Source organism: Cynocephalus volans, chromosome 9 (genome assembly GCF_027409185.1).
Source record: "Cynocephalus volans isolate mCynVol1 chromosome 9, mCynVol1.pri, whole genome shotgun sequence".
Taxonomy (NCBI): domain Eukaryota; kingdom Metazoa; phylum Chordata; class Mammalia; order Dermoptera; family Cynocephalidae; genus Cynocephalus; species Cynocephalus volans.
The window spans coordinates 34,507,435-34,528,112 of record NC_084468.1 but is presented as its reverse complement, the minus strand read 5'-3'; the positions used below and the strand labels follow the sequence as shown (position 1 = coordinate 34,528,112).

At 43.5% G+C, this 20,678-nt stretch overlaps 1 protein-coding gene across 2 annotated transcripts in view; it reads right to left on the bottom strand.

The window, feature by feature from the left end:
* The window catches only part of KLF3 (KLF transcription factor 3), a 35,060-nt gene extending 26,928 nt beyond the window's left edge, over positions 1–8,132 (bottom strand). For both annotated transcript variants that reach the window (XR_010024444.1, XM_063108002.1), the window contains exon 1: positions 7,697–8,132. The gene's annotated coding sequence lies outside the window, so the exon portion shown is untranslated. The remainder of the gene's footprint in view (positions 1–7,696) is intronic.
* Between the last annotated feature and the right edge of the window lie 12,546 nt (positions 8,133–20,678).

Sequence of the window (20,678 nt, the reverse complement as noted above, 5' to 3'; positions counted from 1 at the left end):
TTCCGGCTTATCTAAATCCTCCTAATTCTTCAAAGACCAGCTGAAGGCCCTCTCTGCTCTGTGCAGCCAGCTGATGGCTCCTGGAGCTGAGGCTGCCTCTTCTCACCTAGACATGGGGGCCCTTTAACTCTCTCAGTGGTACGTCCCGTACCACCACCAGGATTGGGAGCACCTGAAGGGCAGACAAGCCTCCTCCTTCCTTAGAGGACTCTCTCCCCACTCCTCAAAGGAGATCAGGCTTGTGAAGTTTTCAGGCCCAAGGAGCTAATTTATAATCTAGCCCATAGTAGGAGTTCTACAGCCATTTCCCTTTCCCATCGAATGCACTTGAAATCTCCCTTAAGTGAGTAATGGGGGTGAGAAAGGGCCTAAACCTATAGAAAACATAGATCAAAGTTCCTCAAAAAAAAAAAAAAAAATTATTGCCCCTAACCTTAACCCTGACTCGCAAGGGTCCTCCAGAGACCTTATCAGAATCATCCTCAAAGAATCCTCTAGAGACCTTATCATACCATCCTCGAAGAATTTTTTACTATCCACCCAGTGAGGTCTTCTAAACAAGTCTAGTGTCAAGGTCTCTACTCTGTTCTAAAATCTAAAATAGAACAAGAGAGAGAGGCAGATGGGATCGGGGTAGGGAGGAAGGAGGAGGAGGAGGGGAAGGAGAGGAGGCAATTGCAGAGAGAGGGGGTGCGTGTGGGGGGCAAACACTGGGTTATAAAGAAGTATACTTTTGTTGACCAAGCCAAGGGCTACGCATTGTCACAGGTTTCCTGTGGATCCCCACCACCTTCATGACTGACAACCACCAGGTGCTGTTCTTTACAGGGACTGTGTTATCTAATGCCTGTGAGGTGGGTACTACCTTCCCATTTTTCTGATGAGAACACTGAAACACAGAGGCGCCCAAGATCACACTCTACCACCTCCCCAGGCAGAGGACAACATTACACCACAAACAGTAAGAGCGGGATAGTGATTTCTGCTGAAAGCTTGGTCCCTAAAGAATATGGAACACAGGGACAGTCTATTTACGGTAGCAACGATTTGCACTCCTCGCAACTGGCCCCTGCTGCCCACCCTCTCTGTTAGCGTGCATGCCTGGACGCAAGATCAAAAGACACATTCTGAAGGCCCCAAATTAGGCTATTATTCTTCCTAGCCAATGCACCTGCAATTGTCCATAAAACTGCTGAGAAAAATTGGCAGCTCTACCGAAGTAAATACGGAAATCCTCATAATAACTGTACAAAGGTGGAGAGGTCAGGTCCTCATCCCCATTTTAGAAATGAGGAAATGGAGGAACAGAGGTGAAATGACTTGCCCAAATTCGCAGAGCTGGTTGGAGCTGCAGCCAAGAACAGAAGTGTTCCTGCCTGCACACCTAGGACTCTTTCTGTTCTGCTTCAGAGCCCGGGCTCTGGGACTAGTGGGGTCACTCCCCAAGTACGGAGGGTGTGGATATGCAGCACTGCCGCTCTGGCCCATGTTGAGCAGTGCTGTGGGGAGGTTCCAGCAGGCAATTAAGATTTCAAAATGCCTTTTCAGGTTAGATCACTGCAGACCTACTCCATCCTGTGGCATAACTCAGAATAATGATTGCACATACTGTGAGATTAGCTCTAATAAGTAGGTACTCAATAAATACTTGTGAGATGAATAAATGAATGGATGTCAAACTACACTTCTCACATGCTAGGATAAGATTAAGGGCAAGAGCCTTGGGATGATTATATACCAGGTGTCCCACATGAAAAATCTGTCTGGAGGCCAGTAAAGCCAGCCTCAAAAATCATCTTCTAAAATGCAGAATAAATGTGAAAACTTCGGAAGGCTTGGGAGTGGAAAAACTCCCCCATTTGAAGAACTAAGCAGAATAGAAACTTGACCTTACTAACGAAAGTATTTTGGGGGTGCAAAGTGTTGGGAGGTACTGGAGCAGGAGAACAGATACAGGAGTGGATTTCAGTGATGAGACTCAAGGAACAGTAGGAGTAGAAAGTAGCAGATAGGCCAAAGGAGAAAAAACCCACACTTGATTCACAGGTCGCTCTCCAGGGTAGAATGCACTGACCGACCTCAATTTCCAGTAGATATCTTCTGTCTAGATTTGGCCAAACTCCACTGATTTGGGTTGAGACTAGCTCTGGGCCATCCCTGGCGGGATCCCCAAACTTCCAGAGATTGGCAACTACCCTGAGTATGTCCCACACTAAACTGGGCCCTTCAAGGTCCTCTTGGCAGGCATCTGCCTCAGGGAGCACCCCCTTCCTGGAAATCAGGGTAAGAGCTTAACCCAGAGGTTACATGAAATGCATGAGCTGAAGGGCCACTTAACTTACTACTTCTGCCTCCAGCCCCCCTTAATAATTAGATGGGGAAATGATAATGTATTCAGCCTGCCAACACAATGGAGTTTCGAAAACCTCCATCCAGCAACCTGTCTTGCTAAAGAAAGAACTATATACACTCTGACCAAGGGATACATAGCATACTGATAATTTTTTAAATGTTCCATTGAATACGGTAACATTCCACAATCAGAATAGGCCAGTTAAAATGAGACACACACACACACACACTTTTTATTTTTATTTTTTTCTGTGAGAGAAAACAGTCCTAGTTCTGGTTCAGAAACTGTGTCTACAGCATTGTGTCTCTTTTATTACTACTAAATTTCAAGGAAGGAGAGTTTAGGGGTGGGGGTGGGAAGCAGGGCTACCTCCTTTAGACAATACTCTCCCTTATCAGGGCAGACTGCTGTCTGGTTTCCTGTCTCGAGCTCCAGCATGACTGCTTATGATGAGAAACGGGGTCCAAAAAAGGGACAGATCAGGCTTGAAAATGAGAATGCCAAACACCATCATAATCCTCTTCCAACTCATTCCAAGATGAATTTTGACTAGAATATCACACATTAGCAAACCAGACATTGATTGTTTTAAGACTTCAGGGATTTTTTTAAAAAAGCTAGACCCAGTGATAAATGGAGCACTTCAGAAAAAAACCCCAATTTCCAGAATAATGTAATTCCTAGTATTTAAAAGATGAAGTTGCTTATATTTGTTTTTCTTAAACACAACTGGGTATGAAACTACAGAGTAAGAAATACTGCCATTTTATAGCAAAAATGCTGATTTGGAAATACTAAGAAACACAAGTATGTAAAGGGGGGGTTGGAGATTCAATGTAACTGAATTAGTAATAACGATGTGCATGGTCAAGAGATGAAACTTTATTCTCCATTTTTTGTAATTATAGTAACTATCAGATAGTATAATTTTTCTCAGTTATTTAGGTTAGCATTTAAAAGCTTGCAGAATTTTTTTTCTGATAGGATAATTAGAACCTAATCATCTCTATTAACCACCTCCCTCTCCCCACAAAAAGGAAAGGACAGAATGATTTGAAGAAAGCTAAATAAAGACTATTAAATCTAGCTGTGTTACTAACATCTTTGCAACTAAACCATAAGAAAACCTGCTTTAATTTGGGCTAATCATGAATTTCAGTTTAAAGGCCTCTTGTCCTACAAATCAGCTTAATATTTCAAATTTGCTTTCCCCAGAGGAGAAAGGAAAAATTTTTATTGAGACTTTGCAAAATTCTCATCTTCTTTTCAAGGATGGTTATCAGTAACCTACTATCTGATCCTAGTAACTTTCTTAATATCATATTTTATACTTTTAAGTAGAAAGAAAGACTATGGTAGGATGTGACATTTAAAACCAAAACACTATTATCATCAATTTTAGGGAGTATAGGGCTTGATTTGCTGCTTCAGCAACTCTGAATTAATTCCATTAGATAACATTGTAGATAATTCCTTTAGATTTTAAAGAAAACCCCCAAGTAAAAAGCTTTAAAAAAGAAACTTAACAAAAGTTTTCTTTTAGAAAAGAAATGGTTAGAACCATTTGGTTCAGAAGTACCAAGAGAAAAATAATTTAAGGTAGCTTTTAAATAGTTTACCCAGAAATTCATAAACCTGCAAATGACAGATTATTTAAAAAATAGAATTATGGAAAAGCTGTCATTGGAAAAAAAAGAACAGGAGCATTTTCCTTCTGTTTTCAAACTATAAGATTAAAATTTTCCAAATTATCATTAAATGAATTTCTTATTGCCAGTTCTCCTTTTCTTTGAGGTTTTTATTCTTAAAATGACTTGGAAATCAGATCTAGAATACAGTAAAATCTTTGTCCTTAAAAAACTATGCCAGTATTTAAATCTTTGTCCTTAAAAAGAAATAATCCTGGGATTTTCTCAATGTATCTTATGATTTGCTTCAGTAATTTTTCTAAAGATTTCTCTTTCAAAACATAAACAAGACTTTCAACTCAGCCTAGGCTGCCAAGACTGCTTAAATTCTCCACCCACCAAAGCCTGCCATGAGTGGCCTGTGTTACATGTGAACAAGGGTGGGCCACATCTTTCAGAGAATGCTAAGGTCTTCTAAACTGTAAGGTGTTAATCCTGATCCAAAATTGACAGCTTCAGGGCAAAACGCCTATCTTAAAACAAACACCCTATCCACCTCAACATGGGAATTACAAACAAAAACAACATCCTTTAGATTTCTTTGCCAATATGCACACACATTTCTTAAAATCACAATCTGGCAATGAAAAATTAAGAAGGTAAAAGTATTTACTCACCCATATAAATACAGTGGGGCAAAGGGTGTATGTAAAAAGGTTAACTGACTTCTCATTATGACATAACACAGGCATCTTAAGCAATAGCAAGTGTGTAGAGACATGATAACTCCCTGGGTGGGGATATGGAGTTTAGGGGCAGGGACCACGGCCTGGTCTGGGCTACTGATCTACCAGAAAACAGCCTGAAACAGGAAAGAGCACACATATGCCACTTGGAATGTATGACGCAAACCCCAGCCTTGAAACAAAGAACAGGAAACAGCTCTGCTGGCTGTGCTGGAGAGAAAGCACAGAGAAACATTTAGCCGGCCCTCCCTGACCCTATATTCATGAGCAGCTGGAGTTTTTTAAGACAACAACAGGGGGGTGGAGGTGTTTGTTCTATGGGTGTGAATAATAACACCAGCTTTATACAGGGGACCTGCCCTATTTACAAATAGGAGCTGCCACATACAGTAAACATCATAAGTGAACATGTGATTTTATCATATTCAGGCAGCAGAGCCCTTCCTAATGAACACCAGCCTCCCTCCTGATTTCTTTTGTCCCTTTCTGCCCTAACCCAATGGCAAGCAAGTCCCTAGCCCTGATCAAATTCTGGGTTAGGGTAATGATGATCGGTCAGCCTCAGCGCGTCTTGAGGAAAATGAAGATAGAGCACTGCTGTTAAGAATTCAGATTACAACTCGGTTATCCCACATAACTGCAACAGGACCAATTTTAAGCCTTCCATAGTCACAGAACTAAATTCCAGGACACAGACTGTAGGACATCTATAGTCACCCCAAATTTTCGCTGTCTTCTTCTAATGCAGACAGTTGCATGGAGCTGTCTACACGCATACACATCTACAGAAATCCACCTTTTGAGAATGTGATTCTGTTTCTGACTTTTCATTTAATCCAAAATTGTTACACAATCTGTACAGTGCAAATTTTTACAAGATATTCTAAAAGTCTGTTTTCCTTTAGGTATTTTTAAGATAATAAAGTCCATTCACAGTCCCTTTCCCATTATTTCTCTTTACTTTGTTAGCCAGGACTGTTTAACTCATGTTTCTATTATCAAAGATTTAAGAATCTATGTGTAGATATAACTACAGGTTAAAAAAAAATCAAAAAAGAATACCCAGCATCACTGCACCCATAGCAACAAGATTGGGTTTTAATTTAGAAACTTTGCAGAGAAGAAAACAATAGCTTTCTCCAAAGCTACATTGTTTTATATCTGACAAGGTTTTGTGGTCTAAGCAGCTACTTTTCTTTTGTTATTCTCACATTGAGACTTATATTTGCATTCTTCATGCAAGCCAAATGTTCCTTCCAGTGTACCTTCATTGAACTTACCAATAACATGTTAGTTTTTTTCTTCTTCTAATAGTTCTGCAGCAAACCACACTGACTAGAAATTAAGAAATCAGTTTTTCTAAGGAGTTTTAACTTAAACATCTTATTTCAGGTTTCTATTAACAGCCTAAGGTCAAGTAACATACCTTGTGTTTCAAGCCAGAAGAAATCACTTTTGGACTTTTTCTTTAAACAATATTTACTAACTCGCAATTTCGGAGATGTTAATGCTATCAGATTTTTTCCCCCTAAAGTCAAGTTTCCCTAGGGTGAGAGAGATTATCATCCAGATGCATCTCTCATAAAAAATGCTCCTCAAATTCATACATAAAGCACTCAGAAAAGGAAAGCACAAAACTGCTGTGTGGAAAAAGCTATAATGAATCAGGTGGCCTATTCCCCACCTGATTTCGCTTAATAATTACAGATACTAAATCTAAATGAAGTCAGAATACCACTTCATACTTTTCATACCTTCCTACTTTTTCTCCACATACCAGACTCTTGTGAGAACATAACCAATACATTTAAAGTGTCTTGAGTGATATTAATGAAAAAATAAATTCCGAATTAGTAAAAAATTTAGTGATTCAGTGTAAGATGTTTATTTTAGTGAAACACAAGAAGGCGAGCAATTTCCAATTTCCGTTTAATCTGACAGTAAAAATAAGTCTCACTCACATTCTTCGTCTAGTATTATACTGTATATTGCTGTACAATTCAAAGCAGGAAAGTGTTTCTCCCTGTTACATGCCAAAGAAATGGATATGACAATCCCAGGTCTTATCTGCCATCTCCAAGAAAGCCACTCTGAAATGTTAGGTAGGTCCCACGGGTCCTGGTCCAGGGATGGGTCCCTCAGTCCCACCCGCACCTAACGCTGCAGCCAGTTGCCTAAGGCACTCTCCGCCTCCAGCCACGCTGCAATCCCCGCTCGAGGCACTGCGGCAGGTTCTCTCCGTGCCCCCAGGAGAACTCTCCAAGCCCGGCCAGTCCTTTTCTCTTGCCCCCGAGGATCCAGACGCCCTGGCAGCTCCTGGACTCCCAGGACCGAGAATGGCATGCTGCCTCCAGGCCCGAATTGCCCCAAGTTTCTTCCCGGAGGACCCGGGAGGCTGCTCCAAGTTTGCTCCGCCAGGCGAGCGACCGCGCGCCCCGTCCGGGGAGAGGGATGGCTGGGGGCGCGGGAGGAGGGCGGGGAGGAGCGGGACACGGGAGCCCGGGTGAGGCGGGGGGGACCAGGAGGGGGAGGAGCAGGAGCGCGCGGCCGCGGCGCTACCTTTCTCCACACAACGTTGCCACACGCGGACAGCACAGATTTCTGGGGCTTTGGAGGGAATCGCGGGAGGGCGGTCGGGCGGGCGGAGGCCGGGGACCACACAGGTGAGCCCCCGCCCGCGCCTCCCCGGGCCGCGGCGGGCGCTGCCGGCCTCGCTCCCCCGCCCCCCGCATCCGCAGCGCACGGAGCCTCTCCCCGATCCCACACTTTCGGCCGCGATCCCGGGGGCCTCCTCCCCCGCGCCTCCCTCCCCGCCCCCTCCCCCGGCGGCGAGGAGCGGCCGCACTTTCCCAAGCCCACAGGCGCCCCCCACCCATTCCCTGCGCCCCTCACCTCCGTGAGAAAACATGAAGGCAGACCAGCCGAAAAGAGGGGCGGCGGGCAGGGAAGGTGAGGGAGAGGGGACTTACTTTGCGAGGCGCGGTGCTGAGCGCGGCCGACGAGAGATAAAGGCCCGGATCCGGGCTGCCTTGAACCCCGCGAGCGCGCAGTAATGTCAGCGCTCCAGTCCGAGCGGCGTGGGCGGCAGCGGCCGCAGGGGACGGGGACGGGGACGCCGCGCGTGCGGCGGGCGCGGCTAGGCTCGGCGGGCGCTCGCGCTGCGCTCCGGATCGGGCCCCGGCTCCGCGCGGCTCCGCTCCTGGCTCCCCTCTGGCTCCTGGCACCAACTCCGGGCAGTCACATGACGCCGGCGCCGCTCGCTCTGCGAGCCTCCCGGGGCTGGCCGGGTAAGTAGAGGCTGGGACCCGGGGTGGGAGGGTCAGGGAGGGGAGAGGGAGCCGCCGCGGCCGCCTGGGCTGGGCGGGTCCCCACCCACTTGGGTGGAGGCAGCCGCCGAAGGGGTCGGCCGAGTCACTCGCGCAAACACGCACCCCGCCCTGCGCCCTTCCCCCGCCACCCCCGCCTCCCTCGCCGCCTCCGCCCCGCCCCGCCCAGTCACCCGGGGACGGCCTGACAGACACTCATTATTCCCCCGAGCCGGGCGCCGCCCCGCCGGCCGAACCTGTCCCGCGAGGCGCGGCGCGGCCCCCGCCCCGGAGCCCCCGCCCTCCGTCCCCCCGCCGGGCCTGGCGCGCCCGGCCCCGCGCCCCCGCCCGAGTCCCTGCCCGCGTCCCCTCCCCGCGCCCTCCGCCCCGGAGCCCGCGCCCCGCCCGCCCGGCCGCGCCGCCGCCCGAGCCCGGGGGGAAGGAAGGGCGGCGCTGCCCGCTCCGGGCGTCGCACGGCTGCAGCCCGCTGCGCCGCGTCCAAAACACACAGCCGGGCTCGCGGGCGAGCCGAGGCGGGGGACCCGGCGGCCGCGGCCATCAATCAGCCGGCTCCAGCGGGAAGGGCGGCCCGGGCGCGGCGGGAAGGGCTGGGCCCCGCGGCCAGCGCAGCCCCTCCTCGGCCGAGTACACACAACTATCCGAGGGAAAAGCCTTGCAGAGGCGGCGGTGGCGCCGGAGCGCGGTGGACCGGGACGGACTCGGGGAGAGAGCGCGGCCGCTGGGGATGGGGTGGGCCGCTGGGGGGACTTGGAGCCGAACAGGATCCTGAGTTCCCAGGGTCCCTCGACACCTCGTTGGCGCCCTCTTTCTTTGTGGCCCGGAGCGCCGGGTACCCCTGGCCTCTGGCCCAGCGGAGGGGCGGTCCCCGCGGCGCCCCCCGCCTCGCCAGGCGATTCCTTGAAGGCCGGGAGGCTCCCAGGCGAACCTCCCACGGGCCGGGCCTGCCACTGGAGCGAAAAGGCGGCATTTGCTTGCTCAGGCTGGCCTGCCTGAAAACTTGGCAAACTTTGGTCGGATTGTCCCTCCCAGAGAGAGAGAGCTCGGGGCCAGCCGGGGGCTCGGCCCGGAGACCTTTGATTTCATGTCACTTCTCTGGGAGCCAGCGCGAGCGAGCTCAGTAGCCTTCACGGCCCTGAGGAAACGCGCTCTCTGTCCAAGGCAGGCCCGTTGGAGGACTTTGTATAGCTTGGTACTAGAGTTTGATACCTTCTGAGTTTCTTTTTAAACAGTATTAATGTAATAAAGAATGCAATAAAAAGAACAAAGGACAAATTGGTTCAATTGTTTTAGTCCAGTGTAATGTTTAAAAACACCCCTGCTTCGGTCTATGGCTTGTTATTGCTTCAAGATGTTTTAAAGGCCCTTTAAGTTCACCATTCTCACTTTGATGCTTCATCCAGGCATGGTACTACTTAGGACATAGTGATATAGTATATTCCGAGCCCCTTCATGTAGCTACACAGGATTATAAAGTTAGTACCCGGTAACCTCAAGTAGTGAAATTGCATGTTGTAAATACTGCACGTACATGAAAGACCACATGGAAGACACCCAGAACTGACACCAGTTCCTGTGCCATCATGCTGTCCCAGATGATTTACCTTTAAAATGTAAAGGGGTGAGGTTTTTTTTTTAATGCACAAAAGATGTAATAAGTTGGATTCGTATCCATTACTGATTGCAATTCATTGATCACTGACATCATGAAATGTCTGATGGCATGCCTTACATCTGTTGTCTCGGAAAAACTGATGGAATTGTTTGCATGTTAGTGCTTGGCTGATATAAGGGGCTCAAAATATGTGGGTTTCACTCAAGGGACACAGTGATGAAAACTTGAAGCACATAAACTGTGGTTTTTTTTTTTTTTTTTTCTTTTACATTGTTCATGTGGGTGTGAACCCAAAGAAGAAGAGTGAAATAGGCCTGTCAGAGAAAAGTGTGATCCAAGATAAGAAGGGAGTGGTCTTGATATGGAAGATGCCAGAGGGAGAAGAAAAGCCATAAAAAAGAGTTAATGAACACACTGTGTTCAGTGCCCTGTGGGAGGCAGCTGAACAGCAACTTGTATAAAAAGGAATCTATCCAGTGCTGGGTAGCGCAGCGAAGGACACCACCATCCTTCCAGGTCCCCAAACCAGAACTAGCTGGTCATCCTTGACTCCTACCCATCCCTAGCAGATTATAGCCCATCATTCACTGAATCCTGGACCTCCTTGGTCACTACTCACTCTCTGGCCACTACCCTGGTCCAGCCAATTGCCACAGTTTCTTGGTCGTGCTGTTTGTAGCGCAGCTGAAGTGTGGGAAAGGAATTGGAGCTAGGGAGTAAGTGACTTTTCCAAAGTCATGTCAGTTCCTTCAATGACTTCCCTTAGGATATAGGATAAAGTCTAAGAACTTACCACCCCTGCTGACCTAGCCTCTGCCTATCATTATAGATTCATCTCTCCCTGTTCTCCCCTCCCATGCTCTTCTCCAGCAATGCTGAGCTGTTTTCCTTTCCTTCCCTCCAATTTGCTTTCCCCACCTCTGGGCCTTTGCACATGCTCATTGTTGTAAGTGGAAAAACCTCCTTGCCTTCTCTCCCAACTCCTGACCTCCACTCTCACTGCCCTAGATTTTACTCATCCCTTAAGTCTTGACTTAAATGATACTTTCTTCAAAATATATCTTCTCTCACCACCATTCTTCAACTCAACTTTGGATGAGTGAAGTGCTCCTTAGTGTTCTGGTAGCGCCTGTGTTTCACCTCTTGTAACACTTTTCATTCTTTCTCGTAATTGGCTGTTTAATAATCTCTCTCTGGCATTAGAATGGAAACTGTGAGACTGGGGGACCTTGTGTTTTCAGTAAAATTATATTTCCAAGGCCCAGATGTGCAGCAAATATTTGTCAAATGAATAAATGTGTTTTATAAATTGAGAAGAAGGAGAAGTTATTCCGAGCTGAAGAGATGAAAAGAGGCTTCAGGGAGGCAAGTGGCCATGTATCTTGATAAATCCAAGGACCTTGAAATAGTGAAGAGGAAGGAAGACGGAGTTCCTTTCACTGAATATTTTTAAAGAGCAGAGTGAGATGGTGTGTTAGTCTGTTTCTGTTGTTTATAACAGAATACCTGAAATGGTAATTTGTAAGAACATGAAATTTATTTCTTGTTCAGAGCCTGGGAAGTCCACAGTCTGGGGGGGGGGGGCGCATCTGGTGAGGGCCTTCTTGCTGGTGGTTCCACAGTGGCATAAGGTATCACATGGGGAATGGCTGAGCAAGAGAGAGCTAACCTCCTCACATGCTCTCCTTTTAAAGCCATCAGGATCACGCCCATGACCACCCATTAAACTATCAATGGATTAATCCATTCATGAGGGTACAGTTCACACAATCTAATCAACTCTTTAAGACTCTGCCTTTTAATCACTGTAATACGATTTCCCACCCTCCTAACGTTACAGTGTAGATTAAGTTTCCAATATGTGAACCTTTGGGGGACACATTTAACCTATAGCAGATGGTAAAAGTGGTCTTCTTTTTATCACTAACACCAGCACAGTGCCTGGCACATGGTTAGGTGTTCAGTAGATCCTGGATAAATGACATACCTCAAGCTTGTCTTTTTGGTAACTGCTTTACCCTTGTTTCTTGCTGACAGCAGGCTGGTCTGGTTTAGGTTCAGGACAGCATATGCTCAGGGAAGGATACCCCTCGCTGGCCCAGCAGAAGAACCATTATTGCTCTCAGCTGATCATTGTAGTCCTAGTCTCTTTTGCTGGTGGCTGGTTGGAGAAGGAGGTATGTGACCTAGTTGTGACAAGTAGCACGTGAAAGGAAGTGTGCTGGGGTGTTGTGGGAAATATTTTTCTTCCTGATAAAAGGAAATTTTAGACCTGCTTTGGAAGTTGTTATGTGAGAATGTGATGCTTGAAGCTGTGGCAGCCACCTTGTAACCATGAGGGGAAAGCCAAGGTTTCAGATGTCCATGTGGCTATGACTCTTTTTTCACCATTTGGTTTTCAGCTCAAATATTGCTTCTTCAGTGATGACTTCCTTGACGACACAATCTAAAATATCACACCTCCCCATCCCATTCACAGTCTAGTCATTGTCCTTTTTTACTTCCTTCTTTTTACATATCATTAACTAAAACTTTCTTATTCATTTTGTTTGTCTGTCTGTTACCTTCTTTCCCTATTAGAATGTAAGCTCCATGAAAGCAGGAACATTGTCTTATTAACTCCTCCTTCCCAACCTCCCATCCAACCATCCGATTTGGAATTGTCTAAAAATACTGAGGTTTAGTTAGGTGACCCAGAGTTCTGATAAAGATCAAACTGGATGTGTGATTACCCCTTTCCCCCCAGGACCTCCCAGCATTTCTAGTGCAGGTGGACAATTGTCTTGGATTGTGTTTGGAAGAATGGTGCAATCAAAGGATAGTGGCCCCCAAATAGTTGAAATGTTAGATCTTGGAATCTAAGTTGGAGGGATGAAACTGAAGGAGGCTCTAGAGAGATAGCCAAGGGACTGGTGCACTGGAGATTCCTAACAGGTTGAAGAGTGAGTGCTATAGTTTGAAGTATCCACCAAAGTTCATGTGTTGGAAAGTTAATCCCCATGCGACAGTGTTGAAAGGTGGGACCTTTAAGACATGATTAGATCATGATGGCTCTGTCCTCAAGAATGAAGTAATGTCATAATTGTGGGAGTGGGTTTCTGATAAAATGATGAGATTGGCCTCCTTTCTCTCTCTCTCTCTCACATGTGTGCTCTCTTGCCCTTTTGCCTTCCACCATGGGATGATGCAACAAGAAAGCCCTTGTCAGATGTGGATCCCTTGACCTTGGACTTCATAGCCTCCAGAACTGTAAGATATAAACCTCTGTTCTTTATAAATTACCCAGTGTTAGGCAGTCTGTTATAGCAGCACAAAATGGATTAAGACAAAAAATTGGTACCAGAGAAGTAGGGTGTTGCTGTAACAGCTACCTAAAAATATGGAAGCAGCTTTGGAACTGGATAATGGGTAGAGGCTGGAACAGTTTTGAACTAAATGCTGGATAAAATCTGTATTGCCATGAGCTGAGTATTAAGGGCAATCCTGGTGAGGGCTCAGAGGAAGAGAATAGATGTAGGGAATATTTGGAACTTCTCAGAGATTACTTATGTGGTTGTGATGAGAATTCTGGTAGAAATATGGACAGTAAAAGCCATTCTGATAAAGTCTGAGATGTAAATGAAGAATATATTATTGGATACTAGAGTAAGGTCATTCTTGTTACAAGGTGGCAAAGAACTTGGCTGAATTGTGTCCGTGCCTGAGGGCTTTATGGAAGATGGAATTTAAGAGTAATGAACTAGAATATCTGGCAGAAGAAATATCTAAGCAGCAAAGCATCCAAGATGCTGTATGGCTTCCTTTGGCAGCTTACAGTAAAATGAGAGAAGAGAGAAATGATTTAAAGATGGAATTTATAATTAAAAGGGAAGCAGAATGGAAAGATTTGGAAAACAGCCTGTTCATGTGAAGAATAAAAAAAGAGTGTTTGAGAAAGAATAATAAGGATGTGGCCAAATGAATATTTGCTAAAGAGATTCATATGGCCAGAATGAAGCCATTTTCTGTTTATTAAGACAATGGGAGAATGACCCTGAAGGGATTTCGGAGATCTTTGAGATAAGCTACAGCCTTGAGGGCAAGGTGTCCAGAGAGGTGCCTGTGGCACCTCAGCATTCACTACCTTGTGCCACTTCAGAACTCTGCTCCCCAAATTCTGGTGCAGTGTCCTTTGCTTGCCCCAGCCACAGCTCAAGTAGGCTCAAGTACAGTTCATGCCACAGCTCCATAGGGCACAAGTGGTAAGCCTTGGCGGCATCCATATGGTGCTGACTCTGCAGATACACAGAGTGCACGAGCTGTGGGGCCATGGCACACTCCACCTAGATTTCAGAAGGGGTACAGACAGTCTGGGGGCCCAGACAGAGACTTATTGCAGGGGTGGAGCCACTGCAGAGAGCCCCCACTAGAGCAATACCTAGGGGAGCATGGAAGTAGGGCCACCCCCAAGACCCCAGAACTGTAGAGCTACCAGCATAAAATGCCAGCCTGGGAGAGCTGCAGTCACAAGACTCCAGCCTGTAAGAACTGCTGCATGGCATGGCCTGAGCCCAGCAAAGTCATAGGGGCAGGGCTGCCTGAGGCATTACCTCCAACCCCTACCCCAGTGTGTCCAGGAGGTAGCATATGGAGTGAAAGATTATTCTGGAGCTTTATGGTTTAATGTTGTTTTCCCTGTTAAGTTTTGGACTTACTTGGGATCAGTTACCCCCTTTTTTCTTGCCTCTTTCCCCCTTTTGGAATGGGAATGTCTATCCTATGCTTGTCCCACCATTGTATTTTGGAAGGAGATAATTTGTTTTAGTTTTACAGGCTCACAACTGGAAGGAATTTGCCTCAAGGTGAATTGTGTCTTGAGTCTCAACTGCATGTGATTTAGATGAGATTCTGAACTTAGGACATTTGAGTTGGCTCTGTAACAAGTTAAGACTTTGGGGTTATTGGGATGGAATGATGTATTTGGCATGTAAGAAAGACATGAATTTTGGGTGCCAAGGGTGGAATGCTCTTGTTAAATGTGTCCCTCAAATTTCATGTGTTGGAAACTTAATTCATAGTACAACAGTATTGAGAGGTGGGACCTTTAAGAGGTGATTAGGTCATGAGGGCTCTGTCCTTATGAATAGATTAACATCTTTACTGTGGGAGTAGTTTTTCTATAAAAGCAAGATTAGTGTTCTCTCTCTCTCTCTCTCTTACTCACTCACTCTCTCAGTGTCGCATGCTCTTGTGCTTTCTTGCCCTTCTGCTTTCCATCATGGGATGACTGATGCATTAAGAAGGCCCTCACCAGATTTAGGCTTCTTGACCTTGGACTTCTCAGTCTCCAGAATTGTAAGAAATGAATCTCTGTTCTTTATAATTACCCAGTCTTAGATATTCTGGTATAGCAGCACAAAATGGACTAAGACAGTGGAGTGTGTTGGGCATAACATAGTGAGTGACCTGGAACGTTAGATGAGTTGTCAGGGAAGGGGACCTATGAGTTTATCATTTAAAGGTGGAGCAGTCCCAGGGAGAGTGTGTTCTGGCACGTGCTTGTGGAAGTGGAGACTAAGGGGAGTGGAGAAGATCCTTGAAGGTGAGGAGATGAAGAAAAGAGTGACTGGGGTGTTCAACGTGTTTCCATGTGGATCCTGAAATTACTCAGACCTGTGGCCAGATGGGATTGAGAATAAGACTTAAGCTATCAGGCCACATCTTTATTCCACAAAAAAAACAACCTCCAAGAAACTGGTGGATGATGGCAACCAGGAGAGAATGGTTGAAAGATATCCTCCCTTTTCTATAGTTAAGTTTGCTTTCCTTGTATAATGATTACTCAAGTTAAAATGATTATTTGTATTTGGTTGTTTATTGGTTATTTTACTAGTAAAATATGTCCATTGTTTTGTTTTCTACTTTTTATTGCAAATGTGTTATTTCTGCTTTATTGAGAGTTTACATCAGTTTTTGAGGATTTGTCAAGGATCTTAAAATATTATTTATAGTATTACTTCAAAGGGAAATGATTTGTAATTTCCAAATGAATGAGCTATACATGTAAAGATTTAGAATGCAACTTATATCTGAGTTGGGGACCATCTAGATTTCTCCTGTGCTGGTAGACAGAGTGAATTAAGAATGGGAGACCCATAAGTTAGAAAAGCTACTTCCCTTGTTTTGGAATGAGGCTGTTTTTCAGCTTGTTTTGGAATGGTCTGACTCTGTTTTTAGCCCTTTCTGTATTAAGGAAAAATGATTGGCATTTAAATCTTGGATTTGATTTAGCTCAGTAAGTATTGCATGAACATTTACCATAGGTCTGGGATGGAGGTAGGAGTGCAAGAAATATGTATAATAGGATCCCTATATTCAAGGAATTTGAGAGAATATATATATATATGTATATATAATTCTGCTTAATTACTGTACAATGTAGAATAAAATGAGTAAAATTTAGAAAAGGACAATGATGTGGGAGTTAAACAGACAAAAAGGTTAATTTATTTGTTTGAAGAATATGAATATTCATGTGTGAGTTGGTATTTGTCTTCAAGGACATTATGGTCTTGTGAAAGAAATCACATCAGGTCAGGAAATCCCCCCAAATCATGGAGGAGGTCATATCTATGTTCATTGTCCAGAACTTCATTGCTGAAGGCGAAGGGGCTACAAGTCACATTTTGGGGTATGGAAAGTACACAGGAGCTAACGGTCCAACAGGAGGATGGGCCACTCAGAAGTGGTGTGAGACAAGGTAGGACAGGTCAGCTGAGGCGTTTTGTGGAGAAAATTGGAAATTGACACTAGGCAACCTGGAAGGTTTTTGAACAGGAGCTGCATGATAGCATATAAAAATGACATTAAATGTAATTTTAATATAAAGTTCCAACAGTGCAGAGCAGGAGGCAGCACTGTGGCACATGTACCAAAGGGGGTAGTACATATCCTGATGATGTTCCTCGACTTAGGATGAGGTTACATCCTTAAACCCAGCGTAAATTAAAAATATCTTAAGTCAGAAATCCAGTTAATACAGCTAACCTGCCGAACATCACAGCTTAGCTAAATCTACCTTAAATGTGCCCAGAACACTTACATTAGCCTACAATTGAGCAAAATCATCTAACACAAAGCCTACTTTATAATGAAGTGCTGAATATCATATAATTCATTGAATACTGTGTGGAAGTCCAGTTTCTACTGACTGCCTGTCACTTTCACACCATTGTAAAGTTGAAAAATTGAACTCAAATCATCGTTAGTCAAGGACCATCTCTCTCTCTCACTCTACACATACACACACATGCACACACAAAAACACAAACATGCAATGCTTTTTTCTCCCTCAGTGATGAAGCCAGCAAAGAGATAGAATTGCGTTCTAGAAAAGTGGCCCTGCCATCTTTCTTCTGCTCATTCTGAGTGTGTTGCATGCCTATACCTCTCAAACCCTCAAGTTTGAAGCATTTCCCTTCATGTGAAAGCTCAGTTGCACAGGCTTCCTTGGTATAGCTGGCTTCCCAGAGGATTTCAATCTTTTATTCCTTGGTCTTCCAACCTGGCAAGCCAGTCTATACTCACAAATGCTTTGGAAGTTTTGCTGATCTGTTCTAGCAAAAACTAAGCACATGGTTGGACCGCATGAACAGCAGAGTTTTTCATCACTCTTGTAATTTAAAAAGATTTGTTAAGAGAAGAAAATATTGAAAATGATATTGATGGTCATATCAAAATGATTGGAAGGGTGATATTTTTTTCTTTGCCTTACAATATTCTTCTGTTTTTTTCTTTAATGAGCATATATTACTTTTGTAACAAAAGTATGCTTTTAAAAATAGCTAAGAAAGAAATGGGAAAGTTGTGTATAATTAAATGTAGGATCTCAAGCACAGTTTTGCAAGGTGGTCCGTTGAACACACTGTCAACCCAGGGCTATGGTTCTCTGCTTGGGAGTTTTGAAGGGGAGGTAAGGACAATGGGAGAAGGCAAACAGATCCTTTTATTGACTCTGGCTTCCTAACTGCTGTTTGAATACTAGGACCTGCACAGGTTCTTGGAACTGGAATTCTTCTTCAAAATAATATCTATATACTTGAAAAGCCTCTCCAAAGAGAACAAGCTAAAAACCAGAAAAGCCAGCAGACTAGACTGAATAGAGCCAAAGTTCCTATTTCTCAAGAAATAGAAATATACTTCCTGGAGTACAAGGTCCATTCATCCACTCCATGGTCTGTCGCCAGGATCTGTTGATTCCGTGGGAAGCAGAAGTGTCAGCAGTTGTGGATATGAGTATGTGAGGGATTACCTCCAGCTCTCAAACACCAGTGCACCAACTCAGCTAGGGAGCTTTAGCTTCTCTCCCTAGGCTACATTTGTTTGTCTGTTATTGTTCTTAAGGTTTTCTGGGTAACTATAAGCAACAGACCTTGTTAGTTCCTCTTGACATTGCCCACTACTCCCCACCCTTATTTCTCACCTCCCAGCATCCTGTTTGTCTCCTTGACTCTGTCCCCCACCCTACCCTCACCCCCACTCCACAGAGTTACCAGTCCTTTCAGCTCTGCTTTTCTTTCCTCACTTAAATAATTTTAACTCTTATTTTTAAGTGTTCTCACACCAAAGGAGGCATGCCATCTATTCCATTTTTTATTCATTGATTTGTGCTTTCGTCTATTGTGAATATTCTTAAAATATGTCTCCGTATATAATCAGTGTTTGTCTTTTCTCCCCCTTGTCTTGAAGATATTACATTTTCAGAAAATTTGAAAAGAATGGAGGGGAATGAAAGGAAATCTGGAGAACTTTGAACTATGTACAGTACTTTTTTGGTGATCTTTGCCTATTTAAAGTTACTAGGTTGTGACAGGAACAAGAAATCTACAATGTACAGTGCCTTCATGCTCACATCAGTATGATGCTTAGTTTATTAGATTTTTAAAAATATTTTAGCCAGCCAATAATTTTATATGAACCATCTAGACTTATGTTTCAAATTTGCTCATTGTTGTTGCAAATGGATGTGTTAGCTATAAAACATTATGGTATCTAGTACTTAAATTCTGCAGGTTTATGAGAAATATTTAAAATGAAGGCATCAGCGCTCTAACACAATAGAATGTGTAATTCTGCCCAGTAGAATTACAGTAGAGGAAATTCATTATCTAAAAAAGAAAAACTCATTTTTTAAAAAAGGGGGAACACTTTCGAAACTTACTGAGTCTACCTTTTGCTATGCAGTAATTTATCTAATCAGTTTCCTTTTCTGTGCTGAAGATAAGAGAAATGAAGGTTCAAAAGAAGTAGAAGTTGATGATGGTAGAATCCTAAACTCGTATTAACATCTTATGTTTCTCTTACTATTTCTTGGATATCTGAAAAATGAAGATTTCCCCCAGATTCATACAAGTTTCTCTCCTTTCCTGTGTTTGTTTATTTTCTTATGTGTCAAATTTTTCAAATACCATTAATTTTCCTCCACTCGGTGCTGAGAAGATGAGAAGTTCCCAAGATTCAGGAGGAAATAGGAGACATCCTGACAAGAATTCATCACTGTGTTCCAGGAGGGATACTCTTGGTGGTATCTCAGCTTACTTTCCCTCATCAAATATCTCAAGGTGTTCTCTGTTGGGTTGCATTTAAAAATACCTTTCCAAAGTCCAGTCTTCTCAACTTTTTGGTTTTGATTAGGTGGTAGTGCTATCAAATGAATAGTGTGTTTTGGATAATGACAAAATTAGCTACAGTTTTTAATGTATTTCCCTTAACTTTCCTCTGTACTTGGAGAAAAAGTATGCTTAGATCCTTTTAAAATAAACCCCCCAGTTAATTTAATCTAGACCATTTGATATGGAAGACCTGACAAAGATGCATTATATAATTCAGACAGTGATTGCTATGTCTGATGCCCTCCTTAATAACACTGTTGATTATGTTATTTCAGTTCCAGATAACAATCTTTCTACTCCATAGTCTTCAGAAACTAGAGGAAGACAAAATTTGTTGAACGTATTTTAAAGAAAACCTTCCCTGTATCATTGTATTTAAAAAATAATTTGTGTAATTCAAACTTCCTTTTCAAATTTAAAAAACAAATCTTTCAAAAAATTTTTTAAAAAATTGTTCTGATATTCTAGAATTATTACCACCAGCCCCCGTGCAGTATACATTTCTAGTTAGTTTGACCTCCAGTAGTTGTTTTTAAGCTCATTAGGGCAAGGGCTTTGTCTTTTTTATATTGTCTGTTACAACTCTATACTTAACAGACAGTTCTATATTATTCTAACAAGTAATTTCCTTGACCATAGAAATGTCATTTTTCCCATTTGAATTTATTTGTCCACAAAAAGGATACCTATACTATTACTTAGATAGTATTGATTTGTATTTTTGTATCTTTTACCTTATTGCCTGTCACTTGCTATACTATCTCTGAGTTATATTCCTAGAAATATAAACTTTACCTAAAATAGTATTATTTAGAGCTTTATTTCCCAAGAAAAATATTATTAGATATTATATTTTCAATATTATAATTAGTAGATCCACGCAAAATGTCCTATTATAAAAAGTTCCATTAAAAATGTTCTATTATATTACATAAAAATAAAGTTAGACTGGAAGTTAAATGAAGAATGCTTACTGAAATAGCCAAAGACAGTGATGCATGCTTCCGTGTGAGGTTAGGAAACCCACTGCCTTGCCCCAATTATCTTTATTTATCATCATTGCTTGGATGCAATTAAATGAAAGAAATATAACAACAGGAATTTTAAAGGTCATGTTAAGATGGGGTCAAGTAGCCAGAAAGCAACCTGAGGAATATCACACTTATTTTTCCTAACGGCTTTGCATTAAATCAAGAGAAAAGAATTTTCCTTACCCTAGCTCAAGGAAACCTACATCAAGTAAACCAGAAAAATCACTAACAGTAAAAAAAAAAAAAAAAAAAATTTAATTCTTTACATTACTTCTACAACCTATGATTGCATAAACACGCTCTAGCTGTTTGCCAAAGCCCACAAAAGCAGA